This window comes from Zalophus californianus, chromosome 4 (assembly GCF_009762305.2).
Source record: "Zalophus californianus isolate mZalCal1 chromosome 4, mZalCal1.pri.v2, whole genome shotgun sequence".
In the NCBI taxonomy this organism is placed as follows: Eukaryota; Metazoa; Chordata; class Mammalia; order Carnivora; family Otariidae; genus Zalophus; species Zalophus californianus.
The window spans coordinates 179490646-179506500 of NC_045598.1; the positions used below are offsets into that span (position 1 = coordinate 179490646).

A 15855-nucleotide genomic window follows, 5' to 3' on the forward strand; every position below is an offset into this window, starting at 1 on the left:
CTCCCTGGCATTCACACCTCAACCCACCAAAGTCGGTCTCCCAGTGAATTTACTCCATGGATGTCACCAAGAACACACACGTGACTATTCCATCCTTGGAGCTCTCTCTCCCCTAGATACTAGAACACCCTGGTCGTTGGGATCTCCTTTATGGGATCATTTCTATTGGGCCTCCTTCACAGGCTCTGGTCCCTGGCCCAACACTTAAATCCTAGTGTTGGGCAAATCCCAGGGCTCAGCATTTCTTATATGCAGTATGAAATCACCCAGGAAGGGGGCAGGATTGGGAGCAGAAACAAGCGAGGGAGGAGACCTCAAGAGAGTAAGACAAAGGGCACCAGACACAAACAATCCTACCCAAAGAAGGAGGGACAAAGCCAATTACCTTTACCTTACAGGGACAGTTCTCCAATGCCAGAGAGCACAGTGATCAACCAAGGTGCTTATGCAAAAGGCAGGCTCCAGGGTCCTCTTCAGAGTCAGGTCAGGGGTTCTGAGTTTTAGCCAGCAGCATGGGGGACTACGATGGGAGAGGTCTCCAGGCCCCACTGAGAAGAGCTGCCACAGCTGGCCTGGAGCAGGAAGTCTGGGGCTGCAGGTGCAGGGATATGAAAGAGTCCAGCTGGAATAACCTCAGCTGTCCTGGCCTGACTTCTTCCCATCCAGACATTCATCGCAGATGACAAGCACAAAACCTTTCCAAGGGGCGCCTGGGTGGATAAGCCAAGTAAGCGTCTGCCTTCGGCTTGGGTCATGATCTCAGGGTCCTGGGATCCAGCCCCACAGCAGGCTCCCTGCTCAGCGGGGAACCTGCCTCTCCTCCCTCTCCCTCTGCCCCTCACCCCTGTTTGTGCTCTCTCGCTCTGTTCTCTCAAATAAATAAAATCTTAAAAACAAAAAGCAAACAACAAACAAACAAAAAAGCCTTTCCAAAAGGTGAGCTCCAGAGCTGGGCAGGTTCTCTGCCTATACTGCTGAGCCCTGACCCCCTTTTGGCACCAGTAAGAGCCATGCATAGGGCTCAGCCCCCACAGACCCACAGGGAAACCCTTCCAGCAAGATTCCTCCACCACCTCCTCCTTTCCGCTGCCTTTGACCCTGGCACAGGCCTCTGGGCACAAAGAAAGTCACCTTTCTCCTTTGAACACTGAGATAGGGTTGTGGGGGTGCTGCCTGGGTCTCCATGCGCCTAGGCACCAAGTCAACTGAAGTAGTGGGAAGAGGTAAGAAATCCGGGGGGGAGGGGCACGGGTAGGAAGAAGAGGAGGAGAAATCTGGGAAGAGGAAGGAGAGCGGTGGGGAGGAGGCAAGGGGAGAGGAGAATAAGGCTTTGTGAATGAGCACTTCTGTTTCTCTTTCCAGGGAAATGGTTTGGGAGTTTCCTACCATCATCAGGTGAGTGGGTGGTTTTCGAGGCAGGAAGGTGGGACTGTATCCCTCCATGAGACCACTTTGCACAAAACCCCCCATGATTGCCTCTGCTGTCCTTACCTGAGGCAGGAAGATCTGGCCCCTGGGCAAAGGGCAGGAGCAGATGGAAAAGAGGGGGTCAAGGAAGTCAGGGGCCGAAGGTCAGAGAAACTGAATGTCTTCAGAAGCTAATCTTGGGTGGGGGATGTATTTTCTCTTTTAAAAGACACCCTCAGAAGAGGTCCCATCCCCCCAACAGGTATGTGTTTGCTGGAGGCGAGGCTGAGGGTCCCATCCTGCACACATCTGGTCAGCAGGGCAGCTTGCCCTGGCCTTTGCTACCAAGGCCCTGGGGTCTGGCCCTAGTTTTTGTGCAAAAGGAAGGGTTCAGGAAGGCCACGGGAATGGACGGATGGACCCAGACTGGGGCAGGAAGAGGTTTGGCAAGAGGAAGTGGTAGAGGACAGAACCCTCCAAAGTGTCTCAAAAGCAAATTCGTGCATGAGAAAAGAGATGATCACTTGCGTTTCTCTTTCCAGGAAGAATATGGAGAGTCCTCCCGCAAGGTGAGTGTCTATTAAGAGAGAATTAAGGGGCCTCCAGGGTAGGGAGCCGCAAAGCCGAGAACCCAAATTGGAGTTTCCATGCAACTCAGAAAACCGAGCTCTACTTCCAAATATATGCTCTGGTCAGCTCTGCTTATTCGTTCTTTTATTCATTTGTGCATGCCTGTGACCAACATTTATTAAGAACTTAGTGGGCATCAGGCATTATTCTGGCGCTGAGGATACAGCAGTGAACCAAACAGAAATGCCTATTCACTGCAGCTTCCACTCCACTGGCCTCTCAGATCATCTTGAGGCCACCTGAAGTCTGATAGCAAAAGCAGAGAGCCACTGAATCCATTCCTCAATTCTTTTTTAAAAAAATATTTTACTTATTTATTTAAGAGAGAGAGGGGAGAGAGAGAGAGAGAGAGCATGAGCAGGGGGAGGAGCAAAGGGAGAGGAAGAAGCAGATTTACCACTAAGCAGGGAGCCTGATGTGGGGCTCAATCCCAGGACTCTGAGATCATGACCTGAGCCGAAGGCAGATGTCCAACTGACTGAGCCACTCAGGTGCCCCAATTCCTTGGTTAATTCTCTATGGATACAGACAATACAGGCAGAATTACACAGTAAGAAGGACAGCTCATGTGCAGCCGGTACTACCCCAAGCATTTTCCATACATAAACTCATTTTTATCCTTTTAACAACCCCATTTAACAGATGTAGAAACTGAGCCCAGGGCACTTAAGATCCTCATCTCAAAGAGCCCAACATTAGAATCCACTTATGTCAGACATGTCCAAGAAATGAGCACCTGGTCATTTTCTTCCACTTCCCATGACCCCTTTCCAGAATCTCCCATCTCTGCTCCCTGTGTTCTAGCCCCCCCCATTTCATATCACTATGATTGTCTGTTTGCTAGTCTGTTATTTCTAGCCTATTCCCAGAGCTCAAACATGCCATCCACAGAGATGCTTTTGGTTGATAAAAGGGCTCCTATTGATGGGGAAGGGCTGATCATCCCAGGAATGTTCTAATCAAAGAATTGTACCCATTTTCTCGTTGTTGCTGATTCCTGAGGGCAGATTTCGAGCACCTACATGAGGAGATTTTCCAGGAAACGGAGGCCCTCGCCCAGCTCTCAAAGGATGCTTAGGATGCCATATTCCATAAGATCCTGAACATGCTTGGGAACCGAGAGGCATTGCAGAACCTCATGGATGAGGTGAGGGGCTCCTACAGCTACCTAGGGCTGATCAAAAGTGGTAACGGGGACAGGTTTAGGAGATACTGCTACCAAGGCACATGGGGGAGGAGGAATGGGGCAATGCCAGGGGAAAGAGGAGGATGCGAGAGATGCAGGACACTGGCCCCAGGCACGACAGGGCCAGCGAGTGCGGTCCCGAATACTGAAGCTGCTAGGAATCCCCTGGCGCAGGTAAAGCACCCTGGCCTCCCACCTTCATTAATCACTTACAGACTTAAAGGACACAGGCAAAATTACTTAGAAATACTAATTGTAGGGGGCGGAGCAAGATGGCGGAGGAGTAGGAGACCTGGATTTCGGCTGGTCTCAGGAATTCAGCTGAATAGGGATCAAACCATTCTGAACACCTACGAACTCAACAGGAGATCGAACAGGAGAGTAGCAACAACTCTCTGAACAGAGAAGCGACCACTTACTGGAAGGTAGGACGTGCGGAGAAGTGAATCCGAGGCGATATTCAGGAGGATAGACGGCGGGGGGGGGGGGCCTCCGTCGGCCGCTTCTGGCAAGTGCTAGAGCCGCGGAGCACAAAATCGGACCTTTTAGAAGTCGGCTCCGCGGAGGGACGTCGCTCCAGTGGCTAAGCGGGGGGTGGAACCCTCGCGGGACAGTGGGGTCTCAGGACCCTCAGGATCACAGAGAGACCGGGGGTGCCTGAGTGCGCCAGAGCTCCCGGGTATCGGAGCGGGGAAGCCGGCTGCAGAGACGGAGCCGAGGCGCGGGCTCTCAGTTCGGGGTGGCCATAAACTGTGATCCACGACACAGGCCACTGCTCCTCCAGCAGGGACCCAGCAAGAAGCAGAGCCGGGGAGACTCCCCTTCCTCCCCGGGGAGGAGCGGCGCGGGAACGCACCACAGGGATCTGCTGGGTTTGGAGACTCCACACGGGGTCGGGTGCCAGAGATAGCAACGCTCAGTCACAGGCCGGGTGAGCACGGAGTGCGGCCGGAGACCGGGGAGACGGGAGTGACTGCTTTTCTCTGGGGGCGCACTGAGGAGCGGGGCCCCGAGTTCTCAGCTCCTCCAGGTGGAGATTGGGAGGCCGCCATTTTCGCCCTGGTCCTCCAAGGCCGTACGGAGAGCTTGCAGGGAACAAAAGCTCCTGAGAGCAAACCCGAGCAGCTTGCTTAGCCCGGACCTACAAGGGCGGGGCAATTCCGCCTCCGGCAAAGACATTTGGGAACCACGGCAACAGGCCCCTCCCCCAGAAGATCAGCACGAATAGCCAGCAAGCCAAGACCAAGTTTACCGATCAAGGAGAACGGGAGAACTCCAGCGCTAGGGGAATACGGCACATAGAATTCATGGCTTTTTTTTACCATGATGGATTAGTTCATCAAAGTTAATTTTTGTTAACTGTTTTTTTTTTAATTTTTCTTTTTCCCTTTTTCAACCAACATGTTATCAATCCCTTTTTTAAAAAAAACATTTTTTATTTTTCATTTTTAGAGTCATATTTTATCCCTTCATAGTAGTTAACCTTATTTTGGGCATATATATATAAGTTGTTCTCTCTTTAAAATTTTGAGATACAGTTTCTTCTAACAGATCAAAATATACCCTAAATCTCTAGTGTATGGCTTTGTTCTAGTCTCCTGCCTGATCACATTCTCTCCCTTTTTTCTTTTTTTCTTTTTTTTTAAATCATCTTTCTTTTTTCAAACAACTTATCAATTCCTTTTATAAAATCTTTTATAATTTTCATCTTTACAGTCATCTTCCATCCCTTCATTGTATCAACCCTTATTTTGTACATATATGTCTTTCTTCCTTTAAAATTTTAGGAGGCACGTTTTTCTAACAGACCAAAATACGCCCAAAATCTAGTGTGTGGCACTGATCTATGCACTAGCCTGATCATATTTGATCATATTCTGCTTCTTTGTATTGTTCTGTTTTTGTTTTTATCTTTTTTTTTTCTCTTTCTTTTTTCTTTCTTTCCCTTTCTTTTCCCCTGGTTTCAGGTCTTTTCTGATTTGTATACAGTATATTTGGTGGGGACGTTGTTAACCTGTTAGCATTTTGTTCTCTCATTCATCTATTCTCCTCTGGACAAAATGACAAGATGAAAAAAATCACCTCAGCAAAAACAACAGGAGGTAGTACCGTCAGCCAGGGACCTACTCAATACGGACATTAGTAGGATGTCGCACCTAGAGTTCAGAATCATGACTTTAAAGATACTAGCTGGGCTTGAAAAAAGCGTGGAAGTTATTAGAGAAACCCTTTCTGGAGAAAGAAAAGAACTAAAATCTAACCAAGTCGAAATCAAAAAGGCTATTGATGAGGTGCAATCAAAAATGGGGGCACTAACTGCTAGGATAAATGAGGCAGAAGAGAGAATCAGTGATATAGAAGACCAAATGATGGCAAATAAAAGGCTGAGAAAAAGAGATAAACAAATACAGGATCACGAGGGCAGAATTCGAGAGATAAGTGATACAATAAGACAAAACAACATTAGAATAATTGGGATCCAGAAGAAGAAGAAAGAGAGAGAGGGGCAGAAGGTATATTGGAGCAAATTGTAGCAGAGAACTTCCCTAATGTGAGGAAGGAAACAGGCATCAAAATCCAGGAGGCACAGAGAACCCCTCTCAAAATCAATAATAATAGGTCAACACCCCGACATCTAATAGTAAAACTTACGAGTCTCAGAGACAAAGAGGAAATCCTGAAAGCAGCTCGGGAGAAGAGATATGTAACCTACAATTCTAGAAATATTAGATTGGCAACAGACCTATCCACAGAGACCTGGTAGGCCAGAAAGGACTGGCAAGATACCTTCAGAGCACTAAATGAGAAAAATATGCAGCCAAGAATACTATGTCCAGCTAGGCTGTCATTGAAAATAGAAGGAGAGATAAAAAGCTTCTGGAACAAACAAAAACTAAAGGAATTTGCAAACACGAAACCAGCCCTCCAAGAAATATTGAAAGGGGTCCTCTAAGCAAAGAGAGAGCCTAAAAGCAGCATAGATCAGAAAGGAACACAGACAATATACAGTAACAGTCACCTTACAGGCCAATACAATGGCACTAAATTCATACCTTTCAATAGTTACCCTGAATGTAAATGGGCTAAATGCCCCAATCAAAAGACACAGGCTATCAGATTGGATTAAAAAACAAGACCCATCAATATGTTGTCTGCAAGAGACTCATTTTAGACCCAAAGACACCCCCAGATTGAAAGTGAGGGGGTGGAAAACCATTTACCATGCTAATGGACACCAAAAGAAAGCTGGGGTGGCAATCCTTATATCAGACACATTAGATTTTAAAACAAAGACTGTAATAAGAGATGAGGAAGGACACTATATCCTACTTAAAGGGTCTATCCAACAAGAAGATCTAACAATTGTAAATATCTATGCCCCTAACATGGGAGCAGCCAAGTATATAAGGCAATTAATAACAAAAGCGAAGAAACACATTGACAACAATACAATAATAGTGGGGGACTTTAACACCCCCCTCACTGAAATGGACAGATCATCTAAGCAAAAGATCAACAAGGAAATAAAGACTTTAAATGACACACTGGACCAAATGGACTTCACAGACATATTCAGAACATTCCATCCCAAAGCAACGGAATACACATTCTTCTCTACTGCCCATGGAACATTCTCCAGAATTGATCACATCCTAGGTCACAAATCAGGTCTCAACCGGTACCAAAAGTTTGGGATTATTCCCTGCATATTTTCAGACCACAATGCTTTGAAACTAGAACTCAATCACAAGAGGAAAGTTGGAAAGAACTCAAATACATGGAGGTTAAAGAGCATCCTACTAAAGAATGAATGAGTCAACCAGGAAATTAAAGAAGAATTAAAAAATTCATGGAAACCAATGAAAATGAAAACACAACTGTTCAAAATCTTTGGGATACAGCAAAGGCAGTCCTGAGAGGAAAGTCTATAGCAATACAAGCCTTTCTCAAGAAACAAGAAAGGTCTCAAATACACAACCTAACCCTACACCTAAAGGAGCTGGAGAAAGAACAGCAAATAAAGCCTAAACCCAGCAGGAGAAGAGAAATCATAAAGATCAGAGCAGAAATCAATGAAACAGAAACCAAAAGGACAGTAGAACAGATCAATGAAACTAGGAGCTGGTTCTTTGAAAGAATTAACAAGATTGATAAACTCCTGGCCAGACTTATCAAAAAGAAAAGAGAAATGACTCAAATCAACAAAATCAGGAATGAAAGAGGAGAGATCACAATCAACACCAAAGAAATACAAACAATTATAAGAACATATTATGAGCAACTCTATGCCAGCAAAATAGATAGCCTGGAAGAAATGGGTGCATTCCTAGAGATGTATCAACTACCAAAATTGAACCAGGAAGAAATAGAAAACCTGAACAGACCTATAGCCACTAAGGAAATTGAAGCAGTCATCAAAAATCTCCCAACAAACAAAAGCCCAGGGCCAGATGGCTTCCCAGGGGAATTCTATCAGACATTTAAAGAAGAATTAATACCTATTCTCCTGAAACTGTTCCAAAAAATAGAAATGGAAGGAAAACTTCCAAACTCATTTTATGAGGCCAGCATTACCTTGATCCCAAAACCAAAGACCCCATCAAAAAGGAGAATTACAGACCAATATCCTTGATGAACATGGATGCAAAAATTCTGACCAAAATACTAGCCAATAGGATCCAACAGTACATTAAAAGGATTATTCACCATGACCAAGTGGGATTTATCCCTGGGCTGCAGGGCTGGTTCAACATCCGCAAATCAATCAATGTGATACAATACGTTAACAAAAGAAAGAACAAGAATCATATGATCCTCTCAATAGATGCAGAAAAAGCATTTGACAAAGTACAGCATCCTTTCTTGATCAAAACTCTTCAGAGTATAGGGACAGAGGGTACATACCTCAATATCATAAAAGCCATCTATGAAAAACCTACAGCGAATATCATTCTCAATGGGGAAAAGCTGAGAGCTTTTCCCCTAAGGTCAGGAACGCGGCAGGGATGTCCACTCTCACCACTGCTATTCAACATAGTATTAGAAGTCCTAGCCACAGCAATCAGACAACAAAAAGAAATCAAAGGCATCCAAATCGGCAAAGAGGACGTCAAACTCTCACTCTTTGCAGATGATATGATACTGTATGTGGAAAACCCAAAAGACTCCACCCCAAAACTGCTAGAACTCATACAGGAATTCAGTAAAGTAGCAGGATATTTTTATATCAATCAATGCACAGAAATCAGTGGCATTCCTATACACCAACAACAAGACAGAAGAGAGACAAATCAAGGAGTCGATCCCATTTACAACTGCACCCAAAACCATAAGATACCTAGGAATAAATCTAACCAAAGAGGCAAAGGATCTGTACTCAGAAAACTATAAAATACTCATGAAAGAAATTGAAGAAGTCACAAAGAAATGGAAAAACGTTCCATGCTCATGGATTGAGAGAACAAACATTGTGAAGATGTCAATGCTACCTAGAGCAATCTACACATTCAATGCAATCCCCATCAAAATACCATCCACTTTTTTCAAAGAAATCGAACAAATAATCCTAAAATTTGTATGGAACCAGAAGAGACCCGAATAGCCAGAGGAATATCAAAAAAGAAAAAGCAAAGCTGGCGGCATCACAATTCCGGACTTCCAGCTCTATTACAAAGCTGTCATCATCAAGACAGTATGGTACTGGCACAAAAACAGACACATAGATCAATGGAACAGAATCGAGAGCCCAGAAATGGACCCTCAACTCTATGGTCAACTCATCTTGGACAAAGCAGGAAAGAATGTCCAATGGAAAAAAGACAGTCTCTTCAACAAATGGTGTTGGGAACATTGGACAGCCCCATGCAGAAGAATGAAACTGGACCATTTCCTTACACCACACACAAAAATAGACTCCAAATGGTTGAAAGACCTAAACGTGAGACAGGAGTCCATCCAAATCCTAAAGGAGAACACAGGTAGCAACCTCTTCGACCTCAGCCGCAGCAACTTCTTCCTAGAAACGTCGCCAAAGGCAACGGAAGCAAGGACAAAAATGAACTATTGGAATTTCATCGACATAAAAAGCTTTTGCACAGCAAAAGAAACAGTCCACAAAACCAAAAGACAACTGACAGAATGGGAGAAAATATTTGCAAATGACATATCAGATAAAGGGCTGGTATCCAAAATCTATAAAGAACTTATCAAACCCAACACCCAAAGAACAAATAATCCAATCAAGAAATGGGCAGAAGACATGAACAGACATTTTTCCAAAGAAGACATCCAAATGGCCAACAGACACATGAAAAAGTGCTCAACATCGCTCGGCATCAGGGAAATCCAAATCAAAACCTCAATGAGATACCACCTCACACCAGTCAGAATGGCTAAAATTAACAAGTCAGGAAACGACAGATGTTGGCGGGGATGTGGTGAAAGGGGAACCCTCCTACACTGTTGGTGCGAATGCAAGCTGGTGCAACCCCTCTGGAAAACAGTATGGAGGTTCCTCAAACAGTTGAAAATAGAGCTACCATTCGATCCAGCAATTGCACTACTGGGTATTTACCACAAAGATACAAATGTAGGGATCCGAAGGGGTACGTGCACCCCAATGTTTATAGCAGCAATGTCCACAATAGCCAAACTGTGGAAAGAGCCAAGGTGTCCATGGACAGATGAATGGATAAAGAAGAGGTGGTATATATACACAATGGAATATTATGCAGCCATCAAAAGGAATGAGATCTTGCCATTTGCAATGACGTGGATGGAACTGGAGGGTGTTATGCTGAGTGAAATAAGTCAATCAGAGAAAGACATGTATCATATGACCTCACTGATATGAGGAATTCTTAATCTCAGGAAACAAACTGAGTGTTGCTGGAGTGGTGGGGGGGTGGGAGGGATGGGGTGGCTGGGTGATAGACATTGGGGAGGGTATGTGCTATGGTGAGCGCTGTGAATTGTGCAAGACTGTCGAATCACACAGATCTGTACTTCTGAAACAAATAATGCAACATATGTTAAGAAAAAAGAAAAAGAAGAAGAAGATAGCAGGAGGGGAAGAGTGAAGGGGAGTAAGTCAGAGGGGGAGACGAACCATGAGAGACGATGGACTCTGAAAAACAAACTGAGGGTTCTAGAGGGGAGGAGGGTGGGGGGATGGGTTAGCCTGGTGATGGGTATTAAAGAGGGCACGTTCTGCATGGAGCACTGGGTGTTATGCACAAACAATGAATCATGGAACACTACATCCAAAACTAATGAGGTAATATATGGTGATTAACATAACAATAAAAATTAAAATAAAATAAATAAAATACAAAAAAAAAAAGAAATACTCGTTGTAGTACTAGTAATATCATATTACCAATAATACCAGTCTCCTCTTGCTGGATGGGATCCCCTGGGATCCTCTGGATGACTTTGGTGGCAAAATCGTAAATGAGTTGCAAGAGGACATAAGAGACCTATGGATCCAGGAAAGATTCCACATCATTTACCTCCCTGAAGCCATAACGGGTAAGGGTGATTTGGGGGAAATGTAGGAAAGTCACAAGTTTGACCTGCAGACCTCATGAAATCCATGGGTTAGATGCCACCTCTCCAAAGCCCTTCAAATATCATGATCTTCATCCTCACACATCACCCCCCTCCAAAGTCTGGAGGGCTTAGTGAGATAAATTTACTGTGTGAACAGAGACCCAGCCTGAGGTCTAGAAAGTGACTCACCTAAGGTCATCCAACAGATCATTGTGGGTGGGATTATTCCAGGCTCCAGCCTCGGGATCCCATCCTCTGGACCATGCCATGTAGCATCCTGGAGACCATCCCAAGAACAGAAGGAGGACTTTCCAGTACAGGGAACTTGACCTTCAAGTCCAGTGGGTTATTCCTCTGCCTCAGAGTTACCCTCTTATGGGGTCTCCTAGTTCACAGCGGGGAGAGGAAATATGACTCTTCACCAATCTCTTTCCCCAAATGTCCCCGTTCCCAGCGCTGAGTGACACCCAACATGATCTGCTGGCCTAGTTCATGAAGAAGAGGATCCTGCTCCAGCAGCAGGAGCTGGTGAGAAATCCCCAACGGCCAACGTCCAGGGAAGACGGTGAAAGAATCAGAGTTAAGAATGACTCTGAGGAAAAAGAGATAATGGAGGTTTGTGCCAGGAAGGGAGACAGGATCCTGCTTTGGCAACTGGGAAATCCCTGGCTACATCTGCCTCTAGGGAAACACACCCAGTGGGTATGAGGCTACCTTAGGAGGGTCTCTGTTTCCATGGCAACCCCTGCAGAGTTCCCCCCCTACCCCCCCCCCAGTTCTAAAATAGCCATATAGGAACCCAGGTTTGGGAACTCAGGGGCTCAGAGTCATATCCCTGCTTTACTAACAGTTACCATTTGGGGATTGCTCTCTCTTTTCTCTCTCCTCATACATATATATAAGTACGTATGTGTGTGCGGACATATGCATATACATATACACACATTGCACACATGTATGTACATGTATACACATCTAACTCCAGATGCCGCTATTCTACAAGGGAAATGTTAGCGTAACTATTTTGCAGCTGAGGAACCAATGCTCAGCATTTTCCAATAATGTGTCCACAATCACACTGATCACAGGACACGACCAGGACATGACTCCTGGCCCCCTTGACTCCAAAGCTCTTGTCCTTTTCAGTTACCCTGCATGACCCTCTTGGGGACAAATTTTCTCTTTCCGACCTCAAATGCTGACCTGTAACATCGGATACTGTTTATTTTAGGTAAGGAGCTTCCTGGAGCCCAACTTCAATTACTCTGGGAACATCCCCTTCACCCTCAAACCCAAGCTCCTTGCCCCACTCCAGGATGAGGATTTGGCCATCACCTATGGCCTGCTGCAGGAGTGTGGCCTGAATATGGAGCTGAGTAGCCCCAGTCAACCTGGAATCTGGAAGCCAAGCAGCCCCTGTCTGCCCTGTATGGGACCCTCTCCATGCTGCAGTGGCTAGCAGTCAGTCCAGAGAGGCCTGGCCCCTCCCCAGTCTATGCTGGGAGTGCCCCTGATGAGCTCAGGGGACCTAGGGCCACGACTTTTGCCATTCCGGGTAGCATGGAGCCAGGGATCGGCACACTTGAGGGAACGTTCTGAAGTGATAGATCTGTACCTTGCTAAAGGTTCATGCAATTGTCAAAACTCATCAAATAGTATCTAAAGATATGAGCATTTTGCTGTATATTAATGCTACTCCAAAACAATGTAAACAAACACTGAACTCTAGTAACAATATGAATTGTTTGGGGTGAAGTGTACTGATAATCTGTAACTTACTGTGAAATGCATCAAAAAATAAGCTGATTAATGAAGGGATAGAGAGATAGATATGTGACCAAGAAGAGGTGGTAAAATGTTAAAAACAAGAGGTTTTTTTTTTCTTTTTTATTCTTGAAACATTTTCGTTTGTCTAGAATTGCTTCAAAAAAAATTAACCCCCCCAAAATTATACCTGTGTATTGATCATTATATGTTACTTTTCCAAATTATGCATTTTGAGCTATTTTAAAGGGAACACTGAGGGGCGCCTGGGTGGCTCAGTCGTCAAGCGTCTGCCTTCGGCTCAGGTCATGGTCCCAGGGTCCTGGGATGGAGCCCTGCATCGGGCTCCCTGCTCAGCGGGAAGCCTGCTTCTCCCTCTCCCACTCCCCCCTGCTTGTGTTCCCTCTCTCGCTGTCTCTCTCTTCTGTCAAATAAAAAAAATCTTAAAAAAACAATTAAAAGGAACACTGAGAGAACAAAAGAAGAGGTCTTAGAAATTAAAACTCGAGGGCCCCCTCGCCTCCACCCGCCTTTCCCCTGGCCAATTTGCCTTAAACTCCCTAAAACCTCCACAGCCCCAGTTCCTGCTGCAGCTGGTCTCTAATTGACAGATGATGACAAAGCCCAGCCACGCAGCTCCATCCTTCAGCAGTTAAACCACCAAAGGGAGTGGGGTTTTCTGTGTGACTGTGGTACTGCAATCGATGGCATTTACTTTGAAGCACGTAAAGCTGTTCTGGCTGCCTGTAGCCCCTCTTTGAGAATGCTTTTCCTGAACCTTCAGCACAAATGAATCTCAGCAACATGAAAATTAGTGCCAAGTGTTCTGATCTCATTTTGCAATTTATGTATTTAGGTAAAATTATGACTGCTCCCTCCAGTTTTGAGCAGTTTAAAGTGGCAATGAACTCCCTACAGCTGTACAACGTTCCTGAGTGCTTAGAAGACATACAGGATGCAGATTGTTCTGGTTCAAAACTTTCATCTTCTGCTTCTAGCAAAGTGAACAGCAAAAATGATATTTGGTGTAAGACACAGTGGCTAGAAATGGCAGTGAAGCCAACAGGTGGTGTGCAGAGCCAAGTTCAACAGTAAATACACCACACAATCAAGAGCTTGATGAGGAGTCTTTACAATTAGGCAATTTTCCCGAACCACGATTTGATGTATGTAAAAAAGAGTTCAGCATCCAAATTATCAGCTCCAAAAGAACATGTGTCACGGCACTTTGGACAGAGTTTTACCTGTGATAGTTGTGGATTTGGCTTTAGCTGTGAAAAATTATTAGGTGAGCCTGTGCTAACCTGTACTAACAGAGATTCGTAACAAAACACAAGATCCTATCACAAAAGAGTAGATATTAGAGATGGAAAAGATGGTACTATCAAAGCTGAATGTGGTGAAAAAGAACCTTCCAAAGCATTTTCTACACAGACAGACGAATACGGAGGAGACACCAGCCAGGCTGCTGCTGATTCGACTTCAACGATGGTGAGCAGAAAGAGTAGCACAGCGGAGTCTGAACTAGCCAGCGAAGAAAAAAGCAGAGCTGCTGAGAGGAAAAGAACCATTACCAAGACGGAGCCAGAAGATATTCCTACAGACAAACTGAAAGACTTTAACACTATTAAAGTTACTGATAAAGACTGTAATGAATCCATTAACAACGATGAATTAGATGAACTTGAAAAGCCATTTCATAGATACTACATTGAAGAAGTTATTGGTATTAAGAAAAGTGGTAGGAAAACTCTAAAACCTCGGATGTCGATAAATGCTGATGAAAGAGGTGGTCTAGAAAACATGAGGCCCCCTAACAACAGCAGTCCAGTACAAGAAGATATGAAAATGCATCCTGTGAGCCGTGCAGATTCACAATAACCGAGCAGGACCTGTCATCTCATTACTTAGCCAAACACATTGATCATATCTGTGCATGTGGGAAATGCGGACAGGTCCTTGTTAAGGGGAGGCAGCGTCAGGATCATGCTCAAAGGGGTGGAGAACCCCAAGATCTGACAAGGAACGGGTTAGGAAATACAGAGGAGAAAACGGACATGGAAGAGAATCCTGATGAGCAGTCAGAAGTAAGAGATAAGTCTGTGGAAATGTTGGATGACTTTAGGGACAATCATTTCCAGATAAACAGTATCCCCCAAAAAGCAGTTATTTATTTAAACATTCTGCCTGTCCTTTTCAACGTCCTAATTGTGGCCAGTGTTTTGAAACTGAAAATCTAGTGCTTGAACACATGTCTAGCTGCCTAGACCAGGATGTGTTTAAGAGTGCCATCATGAAGAAAACGAAAGAGATCACAGACGAAAGCATTTTTGTAATCTGCGTGGAAAAGGATCTTATCAGAGGGGCGACTTAAGAGAACACTACACTGTTCATACTAAGGAAAAACAGTTCATTTGTCGGACACGTGGAAAGCAGTTTTTAAGAGAACAAGAGTTGCGACTGCACAAAGGCATGGCCGGGAATGTTTGTTCCACCTGTGATCAAGGAAACCTCAGAAAACATGACCATGTACGGCACATGATTTCTCATTTAACTGCTGGCGAGACTAAATGCCAGGTCTGCTTTCGGATAATCCCAAATACGAACAGCTGGAACAGCGCAGGGATGTTTATCTGCATACATGTGGAATACGTGGAGCAAACTTTGAGGAAAGATATGAGATCACATTATAATGCCAAGCATTTTAAAAGAATATAAGTGATTTTCTACTGTGCTAATGTTTAGTTGATAGCAGACAAAACACCAAAGCAAAGGATATGAGCTATTCAGAAATTGATTTTATGAGATGAATTGTTGGGAAAAAATTTCAAGGCCCTTTTACTACTTTTGTTTAGGATCTTAAGTATCTACATATTAGGTGTTATTAAATGTTTATAATTTTTATTCTTTCTTAATAGAATTCTTTGATTTTAGTTTGTTTTCGCTATGATTAAAATTCCTTTTCGGGCACCTGGGTAGCTCACTCAGTTGAGCCTTTGCCTTCGGCTCCAGTCATGATCCCAGGATCCTGGGATCTGGCCCCACTGATGGACTCCCTGCCCAGTGGGGGGCCTGCTTCTCCCGTCCCTCTGCCACTCCCCCTGCCACTCCCCCTGCCACTCCCCCTGCTTGTGCTCTCGTGCTCTCCCCCCCACCTCAAATAAATAAATGAATTCTTTAAAAAAATAAAATTACTTTTCAATGTAGACTACAAGTGACTGTTACCCCTTCAATGTCTATTAAACTTTAGTTTTTTTATTAAAAAAAATTAAAACTATAATAATAAAAACTCAATAGAAGGATCAGAAGGTAAAGTT

At 44.5% G+C, this 15855-nt stretch overlaps 2 pseudogenes; both read left to right on the forward strand.

The window, feature by feature from the left end:
- The first annotated feature begins 512 nt into the window (after positions 1-512).
- On the forward strand, positions 513-12373 carry LOC113925348 (annotated as a pseudogene).
- A 68-nt stretch (positions 12374-12441) lies between these two features.
- LOC118355943 lies at positions 12442-15256 on the forward strand (annotated as a pseudogene).
- Positions 15257-15855: the final 599 nt, after the last annotated feature.